Source organism: Hipposideros armiger, unplaced genomic scaffold, assembly GCF_001890085.2.
Source record: "Hipposideros armiger isolate ML-2016 unplaced genomic scaffold, ASM189008v1 scaffold_377, whole genome shotgun sequence".
In the NCBI taxonomy this organism is placed as follows: domain Eukaryota; kingdom Metazoa; phylum Chordata; class Mammalia; order Chiroptera; family Hipposideridae; genus Hipposideros; species Hipposideros armiger.
In genome coordinates, this window is record NW_017731727.1 from 436,313 (window position 1) to 443,647 (window position 7,335).

Below are 7,335 nucleotides of genomic sequence, written 5' to 3' on the forward strand. Positions count from 1 at the left end.
GGGGCGGGGCTGAGGAAAGGCAGCAGTACACAGTGCAGCGGATGCTTCTGGAGAGGAAAATACCTGATCCATTACCCTCTGCTTGGGGACTGTCGCTTAGATTCTTTTGTACCTATTCCTTCTCCATTTGACTTGACCTTCAACCATCTTAACCTTTTCCTGGCCAAATATCTTCTTGGGCCAAAATGAACATTGTACTAAAGTCTTCTGGAAAGCAAACCTCATTTCTTGCTATGTATTCTTTAACATTTACACAAGATTATTTTGCTGTAGCTTCATCTTCCTTAGCCCACTACCACCATGGTAGAAGGCTCTAGGCAGCGGTTCTCAACCTGTGGGTCATGACCCCTTTGGGGGTCGAATGACCCTTTCATAGGGGTCGCCGGGTACTCGTATGTGGACATATCTGCATGTGGGCCTGGAGACGGATAGAGGAGCGGTGTCTCGGTTCCTAAGACCATCGAAAATATGTGTTTTCTGATGGTCTTAGGCGACCCCTGTGAAAGGTTGAGAACCGCTGCTCTAGGTGGTGGTGGTGTGCCTTTTGATTAATTGAAGTATTTAATTTGCATCTTTCTTCCTTGGATCCGTTTGGCCTCTCAAATGACCTGAGGTTTCTGTTAAAAAAATTGACGTTACTAGCTCTTGTAGAGGAAACTAATAAAGTATTTGTGTTGTGTGACCATGGGTCTATATCATATCTGTACTTTGCTCTGTCTGCCAGAGGTTTCATTTAGGTGTCTTGCTGCCCAATGATACTTATCCTTTGTTTCCAGACTATTAGCCACACTAAGCTAAGAGATGACATTGGCAGCAATTTTATTCAACTTAAGGTTTCTGGAGTTTATGTAGAATGAATATATATATATATATATATATATATATATAATTCTATGCAATATACCTGAATTACAGGGTGTATAATGCCTGCTGGATGTCTGGTTCTTATTCCTGGGGACAGGAATTAGGTATTATCTTATTGGAAGAGAATAGTTTCTGTAATTCATTTTGAACCAATTTTGCCAAATACGGTAAAATTTCCCTACATCAGTAGTTGACATACGTTTGGTATTTAATTTCAGCCCTTCTAAATATTTGGGGAAGGTAAATGTACAAAACTTAAAAATGAATTTTAATGCATTCCAAATTTGTAAGCGAGTTTCTGCATATCATCTAGGGCTTGCTTTTATTTGGGGAAGCTGCGTGCTTCTGGGGCTTTGTGAAGAGTGCTCCCTTATCTTTGAAGCCTGGTTCTGATTTTTGCTTTGTTTTTGCTTTATGTTGAATATTCGGATATCTATTTTACAATGAGTCTTGAAAAGTGATTCAGAAGGGGATGGAAGTGAGCTATGAAAAGTGTGCCCCTGACCCTCTAGTCCTCTTTCACCCCAAATTTTTGTTCTGGGAGAAGCTGACTTGGAGCATCAGTTCTGTAATTTGCTGACTGCTATTTCCTGAAGTATTGGATCAATTGATCAGGGTTTGCCGTGTCAGAATATTTGGACAAAACATATACTGTGCCCCCCCCCACCTTGGGTAATCAGTTCCTTGGATAAGGTTTTGAGATTCAAGAGGCCCTCAGTCCCGACCTCTGATCCCTAAGCCTGGGGAGAAGGTCAGTATTCAATTCCCTGTGACACTCAGCAAAATGTGACAAACACCTCCAAGGCCATTCTTTTTTTCTCCAGTGGGAGCAACCAACGTGTCCCCGCTGGCATGTGATTCTTGGGAACAGCAGCAGGAACACATGGGATGTGAGGAGGCAGCACCCAAGCTGAAGGGAGTTGCAGGGACGAGCACAGTTGAAAGGAAGCTACCCAACCGCATGTGATAGCTATATGATCACTTTTGAACCAAAGGCATCACCACGTTCTATTTCATATCCCCTCACCTCCCCAACCCTCAGAACCAAGAAAGATTACTTGGACCAAGGCTAAGCTTTTCAAGTCCCCAAGCTTATAAATGCCCTTATAAAAGATTTACTTCTCAAATTGGGGCTGTTAGTCCTTCCAGATTCGGAATAGAAGCATTTTGTGCTCAAGGGCTTATTTAATGTGCACATTAGTATCATGTAGTCCTTAACCTGAAGGTTATTAAGAATCCTAAAAAGCTTGAAATTAAGACAAAACCTTGTCTCTCCCAGTGACCTGCCTTTCCACCATTTCCCTCTGACTAGCTCTTGACTGGGGGGAGACGGAAGAGACCTCAGGAAAGGAGTCTGGTTTCTGGGCACCTCCCCCACAAACAGGATGAGGAAGGGAGCTCTGCACTTCTGCCCAGTGCCCACCACTCAGACCAGGGACCAGGGAGGGAGTAAAAGCAATTACACTGAACCAGGAAAGGGTGCCAGCCTGTCATCCTTTCGCCTGACCCTCCACCCTTTAGCCAGATGCTTCTTCAGTTGATTGGCTCCTGGAGCCCTGAGCCCTGGCTTCCTGTGCCTCTGGTTTGCCTTTGTGCTGCCTTGGCTGTGTTTCATTTTCATTGCCCATGACAAGACCTTTGGCACCCAGTGCATAATATGACAAAAACAGGTTCAGTTATAGGAGGGTCGCATGTCTTTGGGAGTCCTCTACATCACGTAACTGATGTCACCAGGGTCATCTATATATTGTCCTCTCCATGGATATAAATGGGAGAAGGGAGGATGAGAATGAACACAGCCAAGGGGTGGGGCCTCATTTCCAGGCCGAGAGTTAACCAATTATGTGCCTATTCGTCATTGCCGTCTTTTGCCAACTGGTGGCTCTCAGGTAAAGCTTTTGAAAGGCTCAGCCTTTTGCAGGTGATGACTCGAAAACACGCATGGCAGTCTCCCTCCCCTCATAACCATTCACTGGCCCCTGGACAATGCTGCTTGAAACAGGTGGCTTCTGTCATGATAGTCATAGCTTAAAGGCAAAGGGTTCTACAGCTGAAGACCTCCCCATCTGCTTTACTTTTCCACCATGTTTTCAGGCCTGTTTTTCTCTCGCAGATCTTTTTCGCCAGTCTGAGACTCCTTGTTGAAGAATAAAGCAAATCCTGCTCCAAATTATGACAGATAAAGCTCCATGTTCCATAGAGACGGTTCAAAGCATTTTTTGAAGTTTAAGTCTTTGTGAGACAAGTGCAGGAAAGCTAATATGTTAATGGGCATATTCAGGTCCCATGTACTAAACGCATGTGGGGGTTAGGATCAGGTCTTGCCATTGGTTCTCAGGTTGCTCTTCTGGGACCTTTGTGCTGGGGCAGGCGATATTGCTGCCTCAGACCTTATGCTGTTAAGACAAACCTGTGTAAAAAACCCGTTACTTCAGGGATAAGATCGAATGTGAGGTCGATTTACATCAGAAGTAAGGTAAGATGTCAGTTGTCAAATCTGAAGGAAATTCGGTATAGCCAGTTTCTGAAAGTTTTCCATAGTCTCATAACAGGACAGTGACTTGCAGTCATGTTTGCTGCATTCGGATGGGGGAAGGGGTCACCATTTCTTTTGAGTGTAGAATCCAAATTGGTGGCGGTCAGGGATATAGTGGGTAATATGAAGAAGGGATGGTCCTTAAAACTTCAGGAAGTTGAATTTGACCAGAAGACCCATGATAACGAATGTTTAGTTGCTGCTCCATGTGGCCCCTAAGATTGCAAAGTAAATGGCTTGCGGGGGCTGGACAGATTCCTACTGCCTCGCCCTTCCTGAGACTGCTTCCCTGACTCATGTACCAAGGGCCATGAGAAAGAAGACACTTCCTGACCACCACCTTTCATTCCCCTCTCCCCTACTCTTTCCTGCCAGGAAGCCTGGATGCCCTCAGCCTTTGATGTTCCCAAGCAGATCTTGCCATGAAGTTTCTTAGGCCCTCCTCCTGGAGGATGTTCCTTGGGTTTTTGCTTGCCGAGTGAAAGGGAAAGAGAGACAATGGGGCAGAGTAGCTTTTTCCATCCCAGTCCTTGGTAACCTTACCAGCCCCAGAGCCTCAGAAGTCTACCTGGCTCCTTGCTCCTGCTCAGTCCATGTGGGTGTAATACTCTTCGTTGACGGCCTATTGTATGCCCCTTGGTGACAGCGTACTGTCCCTGCCCCATGCTCTAAGGGAGACTAGAAGATCTCTATTGCCCATCTGCCACTAGGGGGAGCCAAGCAGAGAGTAAAACAGTGGTTCTCAACCTTCCTAGTGCCGCGACCCCTTAATACAGTTCCTCATGTTGTGGTGACCCCCAACCATAAAATTATTTTCGTTGCTACTCTATAAATTTGCTACTGTTATGAATCGTAATGTAAATATCTTTTTATTTTCCGATGGTCTTAGGCAACCCCTGTGAAAGGGTCATTCGACCCCCAAAGGGGTCGCGCCCCACAGGTTGAGAACCGCTGGAGTAAAGGGAAGGGATATCTGGGGAAAATGGCTTGGGGCTTGAGGAGCGGCATGAGTGGCCTCAGGATCTGTTGGTCCTCCAGGTCCCTTCTTCCCCTTTAGGTCCCCAGCAGTCAGGGTGATGACACTGTGTCCAATTCCCACTCACTCAACAGAAAGAAAGTGCAAAAAGTGTAAGTGAATAATCTGAGGTGCTCTCATCTAGAGGGGGCAACAGGACATTACAACTTGGTAGGATCAGGCCGATAATAAGGGAAAAGCAAGGTCTGATAAGAGCATAGGAGATGGTACCTAGTCCACTGTTGGAAGTCATGGAAGGCTTTCTGGAGGAAACTGACTCTTGAAGCAGTTGATTAGATGTTAGCCAAAGAGGGAGTAGGGAGAAGGGTAGAATAGCACATGCTTACCTAGACACCCAAAAGAATGCATCTGGGGCGTGTGTGTGTGTGTGTGTGTGTGTGTGTGTGTGTGTGTGTGTTTGAGGGTAGGGTGTGGAGCTGTGAAGAGGGATGTGGCTGGAGAGATCAGATCATGAAGGATCTTATAAGTAGAGTGACCAGAGGCCTATTGTCCCAGCGTAATTATGAATAACACTCCTTTTCACTCTCAAAAGTGTCCTTGTTTGGATAGTAACCCTATTATATGGTAACCCTACTTGAAAGACATACTAAGGAGTTTGAACTTGATCCTGGAAGCAAAGAAGAGCCAGTGAGAGTGTTTAAGGATGGTACTGACAGGGTCAGATTCACACAGTTAAAATAGATTGGCGGTAATGTGAAGAATGGATTGAGTGGAGTCAAGACTGAAGTCAGGCAGTTGTCCAAGGGAGAGATGAAGGTGGCCATGGCAAGACAAATGTTGGTGAAGAGAAGACCAATTTGCAGTCTATTTTGGAGGAAAATGCAACAGAACTTGGTGATGTTTTTCTTTCTTTCTTGTTTTAAAGGTTTTATTGGGGAATTAGGGAAGTGGAACAGTGTTGGGAAATTCGGGAAGGGGAACAGCCAAGTTGTTGTCCTTCAATCTTAGTTGTGGAGGGCGCAGCTAGCTCAGCTCCAAGTCCAGTCACCATACAGCCGCCCCTCGGCAGCTCACGGCCACTTAACTCAAGGTGCCGTGTTCAAACTTAGTTGTGGGTGGGCGTAGCCCACCATCCCATGCGGGAGTTGAACCGGCAACCTTGTGGTTAGGAGCACATGCTTTCACCAGCTGAGCCATCCTGCCACCCATTGGCAGCTCAGGGCAGCTCAGCTTGGGCGCAGCTCACTGGCCCATGAGTATAAAAAGGACAGGCTGTAAAAATAAAGTAAGGCATTCATTCTTGAAAAGCGCTTCTCTGTCTCCGCGCGTTCTTTCCTCGCTGATGCAGCCTCCACCTGAAGGAACCCCTGGACTTGTGGGAGCTGGTCTCTCGCATGGGGGACCTCACCAGGATGACTCAACTGGCAGCCATTGCAACCAGTGGAGAGATTGAGATCATCAAAACATTTTTGCAGACATACGTTCAGATGGTCATGAAGTGGCGGGGCTCTAAACCAGACTGGCCTTCAGTATCCTGGGTGTTTGACTCCAAAGGACAAGGAAAAATGGGGGACTTTATGGAACAGGAGCAAAGCTAGGGACCAAGGAGGAAAGACGAAAAGGGTTTTAAATGCACAAGACGAAAATGTGGGCTATAGGTTACCTAAAGGAGAAAGATAAATAGAACCCAAGAAAGAAGGCTGTAAAAGAAAGAGATGTGGGTCTTTGTTTAAAATTATGGACAGTTTACAATAGCATTACAGATCACTTGGGAAATGTGTGTAAAAAGCCTTAACCTATAATCTGCCGCCCCATCACAATGATGATTATTTTGGTGTATTGGGAAGGTATGTGTGAGTGAAGCAAGAGTAGCAGCAGCAGGTTAACTAAAGAAAACCTGCAGTAACAGTTTAACAGGGTCCAAGGTCAGACTTGGAAGGCTGCATCAGCAATCCAGATAGGGAATGGCAATCAAGGCCGCCTTGAAAAGGGGGGCACAGGCTTCAGAGGACAGAACACAGAGTCCCTATGCCTCTGTTTAAATTAACATGTTTACTTTGAGATAAGTACAGATTTACATACAGTTGTGAAAAATAATACAGCGAGATCTCATATGCCCTTTACCCAGCTTCTCCCAATGGTCACATCTTGCAGATACAGACAGGAGACAAGCAGCGCCATCACCACAAAGGGCCCTTGGTTGCCCTTGTTCAGCTACAGCCACTTCCCTCTTACCCTTGCCCCTTCCGTAACCCCTGGCAACTACTATTCTGCTCTTCATTTCCATAATGTTTTCATTTCAAGGATCATAGAGCATATAACCTTTTGGGGTTGGCTTTTTTAAAAAAAACAGCTTAATTCTCAGGCAATTCATCCAAGTTCGAGTATCAATAGCTTGGTCCTTTTTAGTGCAAGTAGAATTTCATGGATCTATATGTACCAGTTCGTTTAACCATTCACCCATTGAAGGATACACATGTTTCCAGTTTTGGGCTAATATGAATAAAACTGCTATGAACATTGATGTATGGGTTTTTGTGTGAACATAAGTTTTTATTCTCTGAGATAAATGCCCAGAAATGCAGTTGCTGAGTTGTATGGCAGTTGCATTTTGTTTTGTTTTTTTAAGAAACTGCCAAACTGGTTTCCACCGTGGCCATACTATTTCTCATTCCTACCAGTAATGAATGAATGGTCCAGTTTCTCTGCATCCTCACCAGCCTTTGGTGGTGTTGCTGTTTTGTGTTTTGGTTTTTGTTGCATCACTCTGATAGGTGTGTAGTGATCTCTCTTTTTTTAAAAAAAAGATTTTTATTGAGGAATTGGGTGGATGGGAACAGTGCTGGGGGATTGGGGGAAGGGGAACAGACAAGTTGCTGTCCTTTTATTCTTCAGTCTAGTTGTGGAGGACGTTGCTTCACTGGCCCAAGTTGGCACCATCATTGCGCTCTTTCCGGGT